The sequence below is a fragment of the Cicer arietinum genome, chromosome 1 (assembly GCF_000331145.2).
Source record: "Cicer arietinum cultivar CDC Frontier isolate Library 1 chromosome 1, Cicar.CDCFrontier_v2.0, whole genome shotgun sequence".
Classification (NCBI taxonomy): domain Eukaryota; kingdom Viridiplantae; phylum Streptophyta; class Magnoliopsida; order Fabales; family Fabaceae; genus Cicer; species Cicer arietinum.
Window position 1 is genome coordinate 38,374,555 of NC_021160.2, and position 20,986 is coordinate 38,395,540.

The following is a 20,986-nucleotide window of genomic DNA, read 5'->3' on the forward strand; positions in this document are numbered from 1 at the left end:
AGTTGTTAGCATGTTTGAAATATTATAGTAAATTTTTCTAAAAATTTGGAATTTTTAATTTAAAATAAATTAAATATCATTTTTTTTAAGTCAAATACTTAAAATAAAAATAATGAAAAAATACGAACCCATAAATCATATTTTGAGTACATTTTTGTCAATGAATTTGATATATAATGTTACAAATATGCAGATAAAAACTCATTAAAAAATATGTAATGACAGCATTGACTAAAACTGGGGGACATAAACGTTTTTATCAAGCAAAAATAATTATCAAGAAAAGAAAGAAACTGGGGGCCATAAACCTAATCCAAATATTAAGGCGGCTTTATGACTCAATTTGCAAATATTAATCAGTAACTCTTTTCATAACTTTTATTTTGTTAGCATATCTAGCTTTAAAAAAATTATGCATTCATGTCGTAACCATAATAGAATGTAAATTATCATAAGTGATAATGACATTTGAATATGTCGTAGTAGCCCTAAATCTCTTGAATGTACGTTTGCTTTCAAATTCGAAGGAATTTGATAATTTTGAACAACATTATTTTATTATACTGCTCCATTCAAAGAACTTACAATTAGACTTATGAAAACGGGCTATCCGACTCATTTAGAGTTGGCCCTAACGGGTTGCGATCTTCTTCGGATCGAGCCAAAAAGTCATGTGTTTAACCCTCACATTTTTTATATAAAATTTTATACATTATATTTTTAATTTCTTTGTGACTCTTTTAATATGAAATTTTTTTTCATGTCCATTTTAAAAAAATACTATTTATACATTAAATATGAATCAATTTAAATGAGTGTAAATTTTGAATGGATATTCGACTCAAGAAGGCAAATGCAACTGAAATATGATATTCTAGATCATTAAAAGTACACAATAAAATAACACACAAACTAAGTTTGAATTTTCTAAAAATTTATTAATCAAAAGAAAGAAAGAACAAATGACCTTACCTCACATATATATAATGATGTATCTATCTTTTCTCTTCCAAAAGTATGTTGCACTTGTGAGCCACTTTGTTTAGAAGGAATCTCATGTTTGTTGAGATTACGCAAGCTCTTCTCAACCCTTTCGACCTTTATCTTACTAGTGAGTGGATCAAGTTTATTGTACACAAATTTCTAAAAATTGAGCTTTTTGGTTGGATCAAGAATAGCCCTAAATGCCAAGATCACACTATACTCGCTCCAATACTTGTCAAATTTCATTTTTATAGTCATTTATTCAATCACTTTATCTTCAATTTTCAAATAAACATTTCAAAGACACTTTATCTTCCATATTTCTCCAAAGTATAAATTTGATGTAGGATATGAAGATCTAGAGGTCAAGTTTATAATATTATAAAATTGTTTCAAAAGCTCACACATTATTTTAGCTCGTCTCCATTCAACACATGTAGGATAACACTTAAAATTTGTATCACACAAACTCAAGCTATAAAAGGCACGAAGATAGTTAATCGCACTCTTAAGCATTATAAAAGTGGAGTTCCATTTGGTAACACAATTTGATCTCAACCCTATTGTTGTATCAATTTCACCAACATTCTTAACACACTCAAAAAATTGCAGTGTTCAACTTTATGTTACCCTTACATAAGTCACAATTTGTCTAATTTTATGCAATGCATCACTAACTATCTTCAATTCATCTTGCACAATGAGGTTCAAGATATGAGCACAATGTCTTATATGAAAGAATTCTCCATTAAGCAACAAGCTATTTGACAATCCTAAGTATTCTTTCAAAAAGTATTTGATAATACTTAGTATTATTTCACCAACATTCTTAACACACTCAAAAAATTGCAGTGTTCAACTTTATGTTACCCTTACATAAGTCACAATTTGTCTAATTTTATGCAATGCATCACTAACTATCTTCAATTCATCTTGCACAATGAGGTTCAAGATATGAGCACAATGTCTTATATGAAAGAATTCTCCATTAAGCAACAAGCTATTTGACAATCCTAAGTATTCTTTCAAAAAGTTTTGCATACTATCATTTGCAAAAGTATTATTCAAAGTGATGGAAAAAAAACATTTTTTTCTATACGCCAATCATTCAATATTTGAAGCACCTTTAATGCTAATTCTCGCCCTATATGTGGGGGTTCCATGTGAGCAAATGCTAGAATCTTATTTTGCAACTTCTAGTTTACATCTACATAATGAGTCGTTAAAAAAATAAAACCTTCATTGGTGCATATAGTCCAACAATTAGAAGCCATGCAAACTATTCCAAGAATTTGAGTCAATTGTTATTTTAGCTTCTGTTTTTCATCGTCATAAATTTTAGAAAAAAACATCTTGGGAAAAATTATTTCTTGAATGGTGTATCATGTGTGATCATCATTTCAGCTAAGATTTCACAATTAACCTTAGGGTCAAATTTTTTCCTTTTCAATTTTCCTTCAGCACCAATACGTATATCATCCACATTATGACACTTATAGATCCTTTTACAACTATCAACATGACGACTTAAATGAGAAGTTCCATTAGCCGAAACACAACTCAATAATTTTCTACAACTCTACATCTTTCTTTTCCATCAATAACATCAATTTTTACAAGATATTTTCAAACTGCAGATGTTAGTGTCTTACTTTTTTGTTTTGCAGTTCAAAAGACACTTCTTGATTAGTGTCATCAATAACAATTACATTAGGTTGAGTTTGAGTTGACAGTGGTATTGTTTGAGGTTCCTTAGCTTTATTAGCCTAATTATCAAGTATTTCAACTCTACCACTACTATTTTCTATATTGTAAGGAAACACAAACTATAATCCCTAAAAATCATAATCTCAAATCAAAACAAACAAACAACATGATGATAGTAAATCAAAATAAACAAACAACATGAACTCAAAAATCCATGGTAACAGATTTCATAAAGAACAAATACACATTAAAAAGAGCACAAGTAAAAATATGTCATAGATTGAACAACAACACAAAAATGCTACAAGTAATAATTAAATCTACCATAGCAAGAACACAATCGCATGGAGAACAAATCTTACATAGCAACAACATAGTCAGATGGAGAAAGTTGAAGCAGAATATAACAAAAAGAGCCAGAATAGTAGTAACGATGAGATCAACGATGCAAGAAGACGACACAATGAAGCTGGCCCAAAGACGACGGTACACGTAAGGATGGCGGGTTTAGATTGACGACGGCATAAACTAAATGAAGATTGATGTTGAGATGAAAAAGTGAACATGAAGAAGAAATGTTGTTGTTATATTTGCTAGGGTTTCTATATTAAATCAAAATAATGTTTTGTGATAAAGTGGAGTCTTTGAAAGGTTTCAAAGTTCGAGGAAATGATTGTAATTATTTAACATTGATTGAACGACCAACTCCAAAACCTCTTCAACGTTAGAAAATTGAGTTAATTATTATTATGGGTTGGGTTTCTTCACTGCCGAGGACCGTGGAGTGAATGGAATTATAGAAACAATTGATCACATATCCCTACAAAAATAGGGTTTGCGAATTCTTAAAATTCTTGGACCAAACCAAAAAATTTGTTTGATTGAGCCTTTTTTGTTTTTAAGAAAATCAGTGTTTTCGTTACATATTTTTCCCAAATTAGCGTTCCCATTACATATTTCACCGTGCATTGTCCAATATGTATAACTTTGATCAATTCCATTATTTCCTAAATGTTAATCCAACTCAACTTTATTAGTCGTGCATGATATGAATTTTTTTTTATAACACCTAAGACAACACTTTCTAAGATTCACCGAATTTTTTTGTTTTATAAGATTTAAAATAACACTTTCTAAGGTTCACCAATATATATATATATATATATATATATATATATATATATATATATATATATATATATATTTCTTTTTTATAACATTTTGCTTTTCACTAAAAAGATTCTCTTATTTTATAAGAACTAACACAACGCTTAGCAGAAAAACGTTTTCTAATGTATCCATTTATAATATTGTTTTACTAAAAAAAACGTTGTTTAAGGGATTATCGGAAAATTCCATATTTTTTAATACATACAACAACTTTTTTAAAAATACGTTGTAAAATGACCATTATGTATACTTATTTTTGGCGTAATGTGAGGAATGTAAAAAGACAAATTTCAACACAATTAATTTTAATTTAACTTTATTGAATATAATTAATTTAGGTGAATTTTTTTAATGTTTTTAGCAAAAACTAACTAGTGTTGATATTCAAAGATTTAGTTTACTTGTCTACTAAACATTATAAAATGGATTTCCTCAAAAGAAAACATTATAATGGGTGTGTTTGTTTGAGATTTAATAAAAATGATTTTTGTTTAAAATAATTTAGAGATTATTTTTTGGAAATTTAAAAAAAAAATGATTTTTTAACTCCTGTTTGTTTACCATTACAAAAATAATTTTTTTTGAATGATTTTTAACCTGTTTGTATACAAATTTTTAAAAACGATTTTTTAAAATTACAATGACCATTTCGTAGATAAACTTTGATCAATGTAATTGAGTACTCCTAAAAAACCAATAACTAAACACATACAACCAATTACTTGTCTACTAAACATTATAAAATGGATTTCCTCAAAAGAAAACATTATAATGGGTGTGTTTGTTTGAGATTAAATAAAAATGATTTTTGTTTTAAATAATTTAGAGATTATTTTTTGGAAATTTAAAAAAAATAATTTTTTAACTCCCGTTTGTTTACCATTATAAAAATGATTTTTTTTTGAATGATTTTTAATCTGTTTGTATATAAATTTTTAAAAATGATTTTTTTAAACTACAATGACCATTTCGTAGATAAATTTTAAAATTTGATCAATGTAATTGAGTACTCCTAAAAAATCAATAACTAAACACATACAACCAAAAAAGTACGATATAGAAAAATCGAAAAAAAGAACAAAATTGATTGAATGAAAACCTAGATGAGGATCACATGTAATGAGAAAACTAACAATATCGTGGAAAGAGAAAAAAATGGTCAATGCGTGAAGGAAAAACTAATGAATTGATGTAAACGGGTAGATAAAAACTTATTAAAAATTAACGGAGGGCAATTTGGGATTTTCAAAATAAAATAAGAGTAATTGCATCATTCTTTTTTTGTTAATGAGTTAAGTTCAGTATTTTTCAATTGTGTTTCGTTTTTCTCTCTCATCTATAGCAAGAGGCAAATGCAAGAAACTATTATTTCTAACTTTTCATTTTTACCCAAATAATGATTTTTTTACAAAATTATTTTTTAAAAAATCTAAAATAAACAAAAAAGTCTGAAACAAACGCACCCAATATGGATTAAAGTCTTCTAACATTGTTCAACAAGTAAAGTTCACTTGATAGCCTTAAGGATATTAATATGCAGCGGCTCTTGTTCGAACTTGAAATTCCATGTCACACTTAAAATGTAGGTTTAAATATAATTTTGGTTATATATATATATATATATTTTATCTAATATTCATTTTGATCATTTATCTTTTATTTATTTATTTGATCATTTATCTTTTATTTATTTATTTACTTTTGTCTTATATATTTTATCTAATAGTCATTTTTATCATAACTCTTTCAAACAACTATATAATTATTGTCATAAACTATCGAGATCAAAATATGAGATCATTTGTAAATTTAAGTGTGCAATCTTAATAAAGATGAGGTAAATAATATAGTAGATATCATTTGTTTCAAAAAAAATTATATATATGTTTTGAAACAAGCAAGAAGCATTGTTTTCTAGTACAAATCTATTAATAGATTAAATGGATGTTATCTTAAAAGAGTATCATACCGGATACATAGTGTGACAATTGAGAGTAGCAATTCTAATAATCAGATGTTGTCTTAACTTTTATTGTGATTGTGACAAAGATTAAATACACTCCTTATTAAAGATAAATGATCAAAATCAATGTTATATAAAAGATAAAATACTAAAATTATATATAAATCTAAAATGTATTAATTTAACTACTAAAGTACTTTAGTAAGAAAAAACTACTTAAAAAGAAAGAAAAAAAATCATCTCATCTTTGAATTAAACAAGAGGACACCTTGTTTCAACATTAAAAATTATTTAACCATAATTTTTAATAAAACAACTTATTCTATACGCAAAAAAGAAAAACATCGACATTGTGAATCAAAATAAAATTACAAATTACAATTCAATAAGATATCAGCATTGTTAGTACCAAAGAGGCAATGCGAAAAATTTAAAGAGTGACTGAAAAATAGATATAATAATGAAAAGAGATTAACCGTATTAAAAAGACATTCATCCTTAATAGAACATAAAATATTATTTGTTCTTTAAATCTTTAAAATATCATCCTAACTCATTAAATAAATCTTAATATTGTTAGATGGAATATCTCATCATATTTGAATTGAGATCGTGCAGTTCTTGGATTAATTATGGTAATATTACACAAATATATATTTCTCTTTAATTTATAAATTTATTAAAATTAAGTAAATATTAAATATATAGTAATCAAAGTTATCTACATTTTACAAACCTTCTTCTAATCTTAAAAATCGGGTATTTAAAAAAAATTATAATTCTAATTATTGAAAATAAAAAAGATAAAACAAATTTTTGTCTCTATAAAAAAATCTCAACATTTTTAGTCTTTATTTTTTTTTCTCTTTCTGTTTTTATTTTAAAAAGTTTTTTATATCTTATTTTGTTTTTAAAGAAAATAATATTTTTAATTCCTATAAGATTATAATAGAGACTATAAATAAATAAAAATTATAAACTAAATTTAAAATATCATAATTTTATAAAAATTAAAAAATATATTTAACATAAAATTACCCTCATTTTAATATATTATAAAAAAATAAAAAAATCTGTAGCCATCATCAATTGAGACTCTGTTCTATTAGGCTGCTCGTAGAGCCAAATAATCGGTCCTCTCATAGTAATAAATTCAGCAAATAAAAATATAATAATAATAATAATAACTTTGTCAAAAAAATATAATAATAAAAGATATTAACTGATATGCACCAACCATATTAAATCTTTTTTAATAGAGTATAGAACTTTTTTATATATACATCATAATGTCTTTTGTTGTATTAGTTTTTGAAATATAGGTTTAATTGTAATTTTAGTCAATTTATTTTTATTAATTCACGAAATTGATTTTTAAAAATCGACAGTTTTGATATCTCGTTTTGATTTTTCAACAAAAAATTGATGACGTGAGATATTTTAAATAACGTGATATATGATACGATAATGTAAAATTATTAACATTCATAAAATTTAGATAAAAGGCAGTATAAATTTAACTTTCAACTTCAATTTTTTTTATGCTTAATTGCAGTTTTAGTCCCTCTATTTTAGCTGAATCGCAAAAGTAGTCCCTCTATTTTGTTTCTCTCCAGTTTTGATCTCCAAACATAATTTTAGTCCAAAACTTGATGAAATTTCATTTTTTAAAGCCGTACTACACCATTTATGATCATATATTTCAGGTACAATTGTTGCAAATGAGATCTTGAGGCATGGTGTGGCTTAAATAAATGTAAAAAAAAAATGAAATTTCATCAAATTTTGAACCAAAATTCTGTTTGAGAGACCAAAACTAGAGAGAAACAAAATGGGGGGACTACTTTCACGATTCAGCTAAAATAGGGGGTCTAAAACTGCAATTAAGTTTTTTTTAAAAAAATATTTTTGACTTAATTAGTGACATATGAATAATTAATGCATCTAAATGGTTCTATATAATATAATTATATATCACATCATTAAAAATATGTCAAATCCATATTTTTTAATTCAAAAATTTGAGAGAGGGACTAAAACTCTAGACTTTTAAAATAAGAGGATCATTTTCGTGAATTGATAATAATAGACAGACTAAAATTACAATTAAACAAAGCCGTCCTTTTTTTTTCTCTCTCCTTAGTTTCGCTACCTAAACTTTATTTCCAAAACTTGATGAAATTTCATTTTTTAAAGCCGTACTACACCATTTATGATCATATATTTCAGGTACAATTGTTGCAAATGAGATCTTGAGGCATGGTGTGGCTTAAATAAATGTAAAAAAAAAATGAAATTTCATCAAATTTTGAACCAAAATTCTGTTTGAGAGACCAAAACTAGAGAGAAACAAAATGGGGGGACTACTTTCACGATTCAGCTAAAATAGGGGGTCTAAAACTGCAATTAAGTTTTTTTTAAAAAAATATTTTTGACTTAATTAGTGACATATGAATAATTAATGCATCTAAATGGTTCTATATAATATAATTATATATCACATCATTAAAAATATGTCAAATCCATATTTTTTAATTCAAAAATTTGAGAGAGGGACTAAAACTCTAGACTTTTAAAATAAGAGGATCATTTTCGTGAATTGATAATAATAGACAGACTAAAATTACAATTAAACTTAAAATATATTAACAAATTATAGAAAAATAAGATTAAATGTATGTGATATCTATATTTTTCTTTCTTTCTGTTTTTGTTTCTTTTAGAAGAGGTGGTTCATTAATTAGGTATAATACAAGAGTTAATTCAGCGCATTACTCTATTTGGTAATGGCAAGAAACGAGCTTATAGTTTGTATAACTTATATGCTATAAAGTTCAATTTGATAAATGTCATTTATGAATTTATAGAGTTTTTTTATAAGCTAGTTTTTGAGTTTTTTATTTTTTTTTTTTTTTTTTTTTTTTTTTTACCTTTGTTATTGTAATCAAAATAAGTTTTTACCTTTTGTAGTTTAACATAATTTAAATAAATAAATTTAAAATTTAAAATAAATTGAATAAATAATTTATATAATTTAAAATTGAAAATAATTTTAATAAATACTAATTTAAAGTAAATAATTTAAAATAATTTATTTATCATGATTTTATATTATTTATAAATAATTTAAATATTAAAATAATTAATATTTTAAAGTAAATAATTTATCTTTTTTATTCAAATAAAAATATATCAGATTGATAAATTTTAAATTAATAAAAAAAAATTAAATTACTAGTATTCACATTTTTTAAGCATTATTTGATAAAATTTATCTTTTTTGTGAGAATGTTATTTATTTATTTATTATTTTATATTTTATATTAATTGAATTGTTAATTTTATCAAACAGTTGAATTAGCTTAACAACTATCAACTCTAAGCTGTCAATTATGAGTTATAAGATAAATTTACTAAATAAAACCATAGTGTCATCCGACATTAGAGCATACTTAGTTAAATTGTGAGCAGATACATTTGAAGTATCTTTACATGAACCACAATATATAAAGGAAAAAAGAGAAAAAGTTGTGACAATTTGCAACAATGGAACCTAAATAAGATTTGTTTATAAAATCAGCATCGATGGCTCGAACATTGATGACACTACGCGAAAAAACGCATATTACAGCGCTTTTTTTAAGCCATTTACAGCGCTTTTTCAAAAAAATAAGCGCTGTGGAAACGAGCGCTGTAAATGATACAACAGCGCTTTTAAAAAAGCGCTATAAAACATGTAAATACAACGCGCGCTTGTTATGCACATTTTACAACGCTTCTTCACAAAAAGCGCTGTAATATGCACCCCATTATATGAGTTATGGGTGTGCATTTTACAGCGCTTTCTCAAAAAAGCGCTCTAAAATGCACACCCATAACTCATATATGGGTGGGCATATTATAGCGCTTTCTCAAACAAGCGCTGTAATATGCCCAACCATAATTTCATATATGGGTGAGCATATTACAGCGCTTCTTTGAGAAAGCGCTGTAAAATGCCCACCCATAATTTCATATATGGGTGGGCATTTTACAGCGCTTTTTTTTTTGAGAAAGCGCTGTAAAATGCCCACCCATAATTTCATATTATGGGTCTGCATTTTACAGCGCTTTTCTTGTACATTTTACAGCGCTTTCTCACGAAAGCGCTGTAAAAGGTGCACCATTAAAGCGCTTTAGAACAACATTTTACAGCGCTTTTTAAAAAAAGCACTGTAAAATGTGTGTGTGTGTGTGTTTTTTTTTTAAACGCTGTAAATTACAATAAACTAACATTTTACCTCATTTTTGTAGGTCCAAATAAATAAACCACCCCTACAGCCAAAAAAAGGCAGCAGACCTCAAAAATTGGAGGTTAATAGGGCTGCCAAACTACAAAGGCTGGAGGGTAATAAAGCTGCAAAACTTGCAGCAACAAAAAATCTGGATCGGGGAAAATCGGTCGCTGCTGCTGCTGCTCCTAATAAAAGTCAGCCACGCCTTGGTAAATACGGGGCGTGTCTTGACATCCAAATAAAAAGGAACATGGGCAGCAGCAACGATTCGCCCATTGTACAAATGAATCAAGACATCTTTGGAGATGAGTATATTGAGTACCTCGAAAAGGAGCAAATGTACGATCTTCTCGAACATAAGGAGCTGAGTGTTACTGTAATCAGCTTGTACATAAGGTAAAAAATACTTTTAATTGCATTTATTTGTAATTAATTAAATGTATTGGTAATTAATCTAGTTTAAAATTTTCATTGAAGGTTTTTGTACGAGAAGGTCGTGTGCACGAGGAAACTGTCAAATAAATACTCATTCTTGTCTCCGCATAAGATGTCGATGTTCAAACTCGATCCAGACAATGTAAAACACTACATTGTAGATATGTTTTTAAGAAATAAAGAAAGTGATAAATTGTTCTTGGCACCATATAATTCAGGGTACGTAATTTTATCTTTTTTAATTGATGAGAATTTAATTTATTAGTTGTCTATAAACAAAATTGCTTAACCAATTTTTTGTTGTTGTAGGGCACATTGGGTGCTATTTGCAATCAATGCGGTCTCTGAAGTGATATACTATTTGGATCCCGTGCACGGCGATTACACCAATCACCCCGGAATAAAGAATATGCTCGACACGTAAGTAATATTCATTTATTTCTTACATATATATATTTATATATATATATATATAAATATATATATGTAAGAAATAAATGAATATTACTTACGTGTCGAGCATATTCTTTATTCCGGGGTGATTGGTGTAATCGCCGTGCACGGGATCCAAATAGTATATCACTTCAGAGACCGCATTGATTGCAAATAGCACCCAATGTGCCCTACAACAACAAAAAATTGGTTAAGCAATTTTGTTTATAGACAACTAATAAATTAAATTCTCATCAATTAAAAAAGATAAAATTACGTACCCTGAATTATATGGTGCCAAGAACAATTTATCACTTTCTTTATTTCTTAAAAACATATCTACAATGTAGTGTTTTACATTGTCTGGATCGAGTTTGAACATCGACATCTTATGCGGAGACAAGAATGAGTATTTATTTGACAGTTTCCTCGTGCACACGACCTTCTCGTACAAAAACCTTCAATGAAAATTTTAAACTAGATTAATTACCAATACATTTAATTAATTACAAATAAATGCAATTAAAAGTATTTTTTACCTTATGTACAAGCTGATTACAGTAACACTCAGCTCCTTATGTTCGAGAAGATCGTACATTTGCTCCTTTTCGAGGTATTCAATATACTCATCTCCAAAGATGTCTTGATTCATTTGTACAATGGGCGAATCGTTGCTGCTGCCCATGTTCCTTTTTATTTGGATGTCAAGACACGCCCCGTATTTACCAAGGCGTGGCTGACTTTTATTAGGAGCAGCAGCAGCAGCGACCGATTTTCCCCGATCCAGATTTTTTGTTGCTGCAAGTTTTGCAGCTTTATTACCCTCCAGCCTTTGTAGTTTGGCAGCCCTATTAACCTCCAATTTTTGAGGTCTGCTGCCTTTTTTTGGCTGTAGGGGTGGTTTATTTATTTGGACCTACAAAAATGAGGTAAAATGTTAGTTTATTGAATCTGAAAAAATAAAAAACCTTAGGCAATAAATGTGACAAACCTTTTCGGGAGATGTAACTGATTTGTCCTTGGGAATCTTTTTTTCGAGGGCAACAAGGTGTGTGGGCCATGCCACGTAACTGCCAATAGCGTCGCTTAAGAACTTCATATCTCCATCGTTGTCCGGTATGGGCAACGGTGCAGTTGGTTCGAAAGCAACCGTAGGCGATACTTTGACATGGCCCGCGGGGATCGGAATATTGTGCAATACTTCTCCCGAAGTATTGTGCAATATTCCTTTTCCCACCTTCCGTTGAGTCGGCGAGGACAAGTATAGGACACATGTAGTGACACCCTACATCAATAGTTAAAACATAAGTACAGTTAATATATAAGTTTGTTTAATACATAAGTAATTACATAAGCAAGTAAGTAGTAAGTAATTAATTACCTCGGGAATACTCTTCAAACCGACGTTGCAACTCCCGGTTTCACTCTCCATTTGTATTTCAGGTTGGAGCTGAACCGGAAGTTGCTTGTCTTTATTCGTATTCACCAAGAGTGCCACTTGCTCCGATAAGATTCTGAGCTTCTCTAATACTTCCTCGTTGGAAGGTTTTTGGCGCTTCTCTTGAGGAAAAAAGCTTTTGGGAGTTACGCCAAATCCTTTCCCCCTCACTCGACCGGAATACTCAGGGACATTAAACACTTTCCCAAGAATGTCCCTGCACGTATCCTTGTTGCCCTCTTGAGTTTCAGAACTTTGTTCAATAGTTTCCTAAAATACATGTAACATTAAAAAGATAAGTTCAATAGCATTTTTAAAATACAATATTAAAAAATATTAAAGTGATAATATACTTACACAAAGTTCTACAACTTTCTTGACATTTTCATTATCAACCACTCCTTCTTTGTTAACACGCGCTTCCTTCCATAAGATATGACGACCCAAGGGTTGATCGGCTTGGGTGTCTTTTCTCTATTCGTTAAAATCATAAACAAAATAATACAAATTAGTTACACACTATAGTTTATAATACAAATTACAAGTGATGTTTAATTACTTACAATTTTTTGTTCAAGGCGTGCATATCCCATACGTGATTTCTTGTATGGGTGTTTTGGGTTGCTTGCCCGTTCGCGATTTGCCTTACTAATATTCTATATAAAAAAAAAATAGCAATTGTGTAAAAATTTAAAATACGCTACGAATATGAATAATAAAACACAAATGCTAATAAATTAATCACTTACGACAAACGCCGGGTCAGAACGTTTGGAAACAAATGCACTCCATTCATCCTTTGATATATAATGTTGATATATCTTTGGAGGTTCAGCATTTGTGTTTCCTTCTCTATCTTTTAGATAGAAATTTGAGAGATGGGATCTAAATCCACGATGGATTTTCCCAGCAACTCTCAAAACATATGACTTTCGTTCCTCATCAAGAACAAAAGTGGTCTGCAATGAAAACAATTATAAGTAATGTATTTTACAGAAAAAAAATTATAAATGACAAAAGAGTAGATCAAAATATTTACTTGAATGTCATTCCAGATGATATCTTTGGCATCCTTCAACGCCTTATCTCTCCAGTTGTCTATTGTTATTGGGACATTTTGACGAACAACAGCCCCAATGTAGCTTACAAACATGGAGCTGTTGGGGTCAACTGGCTGACCACTCTCGTTCCAGCCAACCTAATAAACTCATATAGTAAGTACATGCCCTAAACCCTAAAAAAAGATAAAAAAACACACAGCAAACAGAGTATATATAGTATACCTCAAATTTAATGCCACTGCTCCGTGCTTTAATCACCCTTTGCATGATAGTTGCACCACGTTTGACTTCTTTTTCGTAAGTCTTAGAGGTGCCAACTTCTTCATTTTGAACTTCTAAATCTTTGTTTGTATCCATTTAACTACAACAAGTTCAACATGCACTTTAGTATAACATCAACAAGCTCAACATGGATCATGCATTATTATAAACAAACTCAACATGTATCAGTATATCTTAAAAAAGCTCAACATGCATTCTAATGATTACAAAAATTTAATAACATCAATACCTGAATAATGATGGTTCGAAGAAAGACGAAATGCAAAGAAAAGAGGGTTTGCAGAAAGTTCACAGAAATATGGTTCACAGAAATACGGTTTGAAGAAATACGTAATGAGGGTTACGTATTTCAATGAAAATATATTGTGTGAAATGGGAGAGATGATCTTGGATGGAAATAAGGTTCGAAATGAAGGAGATGATCGTGGAAATAAGGTTCGTAAAGGACGGGATGATAGGGTTTGCAAAAGAAGAGAAGAAATGAAGGTTGAGATGAAGGTTACGTAATGAAGAGGAAACTGAAGAGGTAACTGTTATATATACGTAACACTTTTACAGCGCTTTTTATAAGCCTTTTACAGCGCTTATTTTGTAAAGCGCTCTAAAAGGCTTCTTTAGTTAAATTTTTAAAAGGCTCTTTTACAGCGCTTTTTTCAAATAAGCGCTGTAAAAGACCTCCGTGTGTTATTATGTTATTTGAATGCCTTTTACAGCGCTTTTTTCAAATAAGCGCTGTAAAAGACCTCCGTGTGTTATTATGTTATTTGAATGCCTTTTACAGCGCTTTTTTCAAATAAGCGCTGTAAAAGACCTCCGTGTGTTATTATGTTATATGAATGCCTTTTACAGCGCTTTCACACATAAGCGCTCTAAAAGGCTTCTTTAGTTAAATTTTTAAAAGGCTCTTTTACAGCGCTTTTTTCAAATAAGCGCTGTAAAAGACCTCCGTGTGTTATTATGTTATATGAATGCCTTTTACAGCGCTTTCACACATAAGCGCTCTAAAAGGCTTCTTTAGTTAAATTTTTAAAAGGCTCTTTTACAGCGCTTTTTTCAAATAAGCGCTGTAAAAGACCTCCGTGTGTTATTATGTTATTTGAATGCCTTTTACAGCGCTTTTACACATAAGCGCTCTAAAATGTCTCTTTATGTTAATTTTAAGAGGCTCTTTTACAGCGCTTTTCCCAAATAAGCGCTGTAAAAGACCTCCGTGTGTTATTATGTTATATGAATGTTTTTTAAAGCCTTTTACAGCGCTTTTCCACATAAGCGCTCTAAAATGTCTCTTTATGTTAATTTTAAAAGGCTCTTTTACAGCGCTTTTTCCAAATAAGCGCTGTAAAAGGCCTTATTGTTTTTGTGTTTTGTTATGTTATGTTATTTTTTAAACAAGCTCAACATGCATGCAAAACCCACATAGTAGTAACTGGTCACCACAAAAATCCCTTCCTCTTCACCAAACTCTTCTCCTTTTATGCATCTTCTTCACAAACATCAAAGCTTACTCTTTCACAATTCAATCTCCACCTCAACACCCTTTTTATCTCTTTACATTCTCTTTCCTTCTTAAATCGAAACTTAATTGGTATTCAGGATCATTGCCATGTTGCGAAAAATGGGTTTGTGTCTGGTGTTTTTGGGGATTCCCATGATGCGTACAAGGTGTTTGAAGAAATGGGTTTGTGTCTGATGTTTTTTGGATTCCCATGATGCGTACAAGGTGTTTGAAGAAATGGGTTTGTGTCTGATGTTTTTTGGATTCCCATGATGCGTACAAGGTGTTTGAAGAAATTAGGTGTCTGATGAATATTATTTTTAAAGCTTTTTTACAGCGCTTTGTCAAATAAGCGCTGTAAAATGTCTTTTTTACTCACTTTCAAAAGAGTCGTTTACAGCGCTTTGTGTGAAAAGCGCTGTAAAAGGTATAAAACACTCATTATTTTATTTTTAAAAGGATCTTTTACAGCGCTTTTTAAGATAAGCGCTGTAAAATGTCTCTTTATTTTATTTTTGTGTTTGGTTTATTTGGGTTGGGATGACATTAAAAACATTTTTATCATTGTTTATTGGATTAAAAATATTGTTATCATTGTCTTTATCACAATACTTTAGGAGATGATGAATTATTAGAAATGAGTATTCTGAAGAATCTATATATATATATGCACTGAGCAAAAGAGAATCTCTCTATTCAGTTCAGTTCAGTTCATGTAAATTACTAATTTATATTCAGTTCAGTTCATGTAAATCAAGCTAAATATAAAACACTCATTGTTACATGAACTTGGTATAAAACACTCAAATCAAGCTAAATATAAGCAGAAAATAAATTAATCAGAAAATAAATTAATCAGAACTTAGTATAAAACACTCAATTCAGATTACATGCATATTTACAATAACACAGTTCAGATTACATGCATAGCTTATATAAAACAATTAAACATATATATACATTAAGATGCCCTTCTTCTTTTCCTGGTGACATTCACATTTGTTTGTCCATTTACAATACGAAACGATGGATTAATCCAAATTCCCTCATCATGATCATCTCTAAGATATAAACCATCATCAGTTGAATCAATTTCATGTGGTTGTTGTGATGTTGCAAATAAAAGATCATTACCAACATCTTCATCATTATTGTTATCATCACTTATTTTATTGGTCGATAGGACAACAGACCATTTATCATTAGAAGGATCAGTGACATAAAACACTTGTTGAGCTTGCGACGCTAAAATAAAAGGCTCGTCTTTGTATCCCACCCTATTAAAATCGACAAGCAAGAATCCTGACTCATCAATCCGAACGCCATTATTATTATCGACCCACTTGCAACCAAATATGGGAACACGAAACATTGTGTAGTCTAACTCCCATATGCGCTCGATAACCCCAAAATATGATAGATTTGCATATATTGGGTTTTTGTCTTTTGCACTTGAGACATGCATCGCTTCAGCTACGAGAGTGACTCCACTATTTTGCATAGTGGTCTGATCATCTTGTTCTTTGGTATAAAATGTGTAGCCGTTAATAACATAACCAGTGTAAGAAAAGACATGTAAGCTCGGACCATTTGCTAGCCACCTCAATCTATTTGAAATTGATCCGGGGTCTATATCAAATTTTGACATTATGTGATTTTTTAACCATGTTACAAAACTTCGATTGTGCTCTCGAGTTATCCAATTTTGATTCCTATTCATGTTCAAACGAGATAACTGATCAATGTGTATTGTAACATACGGTTGAACCTCATCATCATTGTGCAGAACATACAATTGTGCCTGCTCCCATTCTGTCCTTGATATAGTCAGTAGTCTCCTTCCAGTTATCCCTTCTCCTGATAGTCTTCCCGAATGACGAGACATGGGAAGCCCTATGGATTCAACATTGGACAGATATTCAGTACAAAATTCAGCAGCCTCTTCAACAATGTATCGTTCAGCAATACAACCTTCTGGTCGACTTCTACTTTTTACGTACCCTTTTAATATTTTCATATATCGTTCTATCGGATACATCCATCTCATATAAGCTGGCCCACAAAGTTGTGTCTCCTTAACCAGATGAACAGTAAGGTGAACCATTATATCAAAAAACGATGGTGGGAAATACATTTCAAGCTCACACAAAGTAACAACAATTTCCCTCTGCAATGTCGGTAATTTCTGAGGGTCGATCACTTTACTACAAATTTCCCTGAAGAAGAAACATAATCTAGTTAAGGCTAGTCGAACTTTTTCAGGTAAAATGGAACGTATACCTATTGGTAGCAAATGCTCCATTATAATATGACAATCATGGGTCTTCAAACCTTTTAACTTGAGGTCTTTCATACAAACCAAATTTTTAATGTTCGAAGAGTATCCTTCTGGAACTTTAACTTCGTGTAGAAATTTACATAAAACAATTTTTTCCTTTCTAGATAGAGTATGAGCGGCTGGAGGTAGATATGTGCGATTTCCTTTCTTTACTGGAGCCAGTTCATTTCTTATTCCCATATCGACCAAGTCCAATCTTGCATTGACGCCATCTTTAGACTTTCCTGGAACATTGAGTAACGTACCAATAACACTTTCAAATACATTTTTCTCAATATGCATCACATCGAGGAAATGTCTTACATACAATGACTTCCAATATGGCAATTCAAAGAAAATTGACTTTTTCTTCCACCCAGTTTTCACCAGCTCTCCCGCAAAAGGTTTGCCAAATTTATTGGTCAAACCTTGTACTTTTTCAAGTATTTGATATCCAGTCGGTGCTAAAGGAGCTTTACCTTCCTCTGATTTTCCATTGAATGCATTTCTCCACCCACGATACTGATGACTATAAGGTAAAAATCTACGATGTCCAAGAAACACATTCTTCTTACAATGTTTCAACCGCATCCAATTTGTACTCTCTTCACATATAGGACATGCACACTGACCTTTAATGCTATATCCTGATAAATTACCATATGCTGGAAAATCATTAATTGTGCCGAACAACATAGCCCTCAAATTGAAACATTCTTTCTTATACCCATCATAAACTTCCACACCTGTCTCCCACATACTTTTTAAATTTTCGATTAGAGGAGTCAAGTATACGTCGATATCATTCCCCGGTTGTTTGGGTCCAGAAATTAACAGAGACAACATCATAAACTTACGCTTCATACATAACCATGGAGGTAGGTTATATATTACCAAAATCACAGGCCACGTGCTATGTGAGATGCTTTGAAGACCATGTGGATTCATTCCATCAGTAGAAAGTGCAAGTCTTAGATTTCTTGACTCTATCCCGAATTCAGGATACTCGTGATCAATTTTTGCCCATTGTGGGGAATCTGCAGGGTGTCGAAACATTCCATCTCTAATTCTTTCATCTGCATGCCATGTCAAGTGTTTTGAATCTTCTTCACTGCGATACATGCGCCTAAATCTTGGTATTATAGGAAAATACCACACGACTTTTGCTGGAGTAGATTCTTTCTTCTTATATCGAGAGACATTGCATTTCGGACACGCCTTAAGTAGTTCATATTCGTTTCGAAATAAAATGCAATCGTTAGGACACGCATGAATCCTTTCGTAACTCATTCCAATAGAACACAAAATCCGTTTAGCCTCGTAGGTTCGACTGGGAAGTTCATTATCATCTGGCAACATATCTTTTATGAGTGTTAATAATTCTGTAAAGCTTTTATCAGACCATCCATTACTCGCTTTTAAGTTGTACAACTTTAATATCGCTGACAGTCTTGTGAATTTAGTACAACCATTATATAATTCTTTCTCTGCATCACTCAACAAACTTTCAAACATTTTAGGACAATCTCGAAGATCTTCTTCAACTGCTTTTGCAATCTCATCAACTCGGTCCGGCTCATATGTATCTGTATCGAAGTCAGTTGAAGCATATGTCGAACTATTCTCAAAATTAATGTTTCCTTTTTTTTTCTCACCATGTCTTATCCAACATGTGTAGCTTTGATCAATTCCATTACATACTAGATGTCCTTCTAATTCATCTTCTCTAACACGTTTTCCAAAACAACATTTTAAACAAGGACAAACTACTCTATTTGGATCTTTTGCATTCTTCACTGCAAACTCAACAAACTCCTTCACTCCAATTTCATACTCTTTTGACAATCGATTGGCTGAAATCCATTTCCTATCCATATTATACCACCTATATAAATGCAGTAACAAAAATAATAAGCTTTCAAAACATATCAACAAGTTTCAAAAAGAAACCAATATCAACTAACAATTTCAAAACAGAACAGATCATGTGTAAAAAATACCTTAGACAACGTAGATGGCCGCACAGTACGTAGAGGATATTAGGGTTCGCAACGTATATAATTATTTGAAAGATGTAGAGGATATTAGGGTTCCCAACGTATATAATTATTTGAAAGATGTAGAGGATATGAGGGTTTCCAACGTATATAATTACTTTAAAGATCTATTTTACAGCGCTTGTGAAAAAAGCGTTGTAATAGGTAGTTAAATTCAATGAAAGCGCATGTGTTTTACAGCGCTTGTGAAAAAAGCGCCCAACGTATATAATTATTTGAAAGATGTAGAGGATATGAGGGTTTCCAACGTATATAATTACTTTAAAGATCTATTTTACAGCGCTTGTGAAAAAAGCGTTGTAATAGGTAGTTAAATTCAATGAAAGCGCATGTGTTTTACAGCGCTTGTGAAAAAAGCGCTGTAATAGGTAGTTAAATTCAATGAAAGCGCATGTGTTTTACAGCGCTTGTGAAAAAAGCGCTGTAAATGATACGCGAAAGCGCTTCCTTTTACAGCGCTTTTTTGACAAGCGCTGTAAAAGCCTTATAACGTGATGCGCAAACGTTATATGACCTACTACAGCGCTTGTTTTACAGCGCTTTGAATCAAAAGCGCTGTAAAAGGTTCCGTTATTTTTAAAATATAATTACAACAGCGCTTGTGTTTAGCAAGCGCTGTAAAATGGGCGCTGTTAAATGTCATTTTTGGCGTAGTGTGAGGGAGTCTCATTTTATCATGATACGTCAAAGTCTCAAATCAAAGGCAAATCGCAATGTCAGTCGAAAGCCCATAACTTCAGCCCCATTCGAGCTTGGAATAGTACTAATCTTCCAAGTTGTAGTAGCTAAGACCACACCTTCATTTTCAGTGGAACCAAGTTTACATGTTTTTGAGAATGTTTTAAGGTTCCTCAACTTTGTCCAGCATGTAGAATTAGACCTAGAATCAGAGGTAGAGTTGGACCAGGACTCATAATTGGTGTTTTTAATTCCTAAATTACTTTTATCAGTTTTTTTACTTTATATTATTTAGATAGCTAACTATTTACAAATACATTCATTAACAAATAATAATGGTTTTATTTGCAAATTGCTTAGATCAATTTTCTTACAATTTCATTTTAAATACATAAATTACTTTTTTTAATACAAAAATACATAAATAACTTATTATCATAATTAAATAAAATATAGATTAAAATCTAATAATGCAAATTTATTAAAGAATATATTAAAAGTCAGACAAACATAAATTGTATGTATGTAGGGATGGGAATAGGCTAGGTCGTCCGACAGAGGCATATGGCCTGACCTACTTATGGTCTGGCCTGTTTAATAAAAAGGTCAGGCTCAGGCTGTTTTTAAAGCATATTTATGTAAATAGGTCAGGCTCAGGCTTGTAAAAAAACCTATTAGGCCTGACAAGCCGGC

At 30.6% G+C, this 20,986-nt stretch overlaps 1 non-coding gene across 1 annotated transcript; it reads left to right on the forward strand.

The window, feature by feature from the left end:
* The first annotated feature begins 9,774 nt into the window (after positions 1-9,774).
* Positions 9,775-9,905, forward strand: LOC113785189 (small nucleolar RNA SNORA69). The gene has a single exon (XR_003471345.1). It is a non-coding gene; the product is annotated as a small nucleolar RNA SNORA69 (small nucleolar RNA).
* Positions 9,906-20,986: the final 11,081 nt, after the last annotated feature.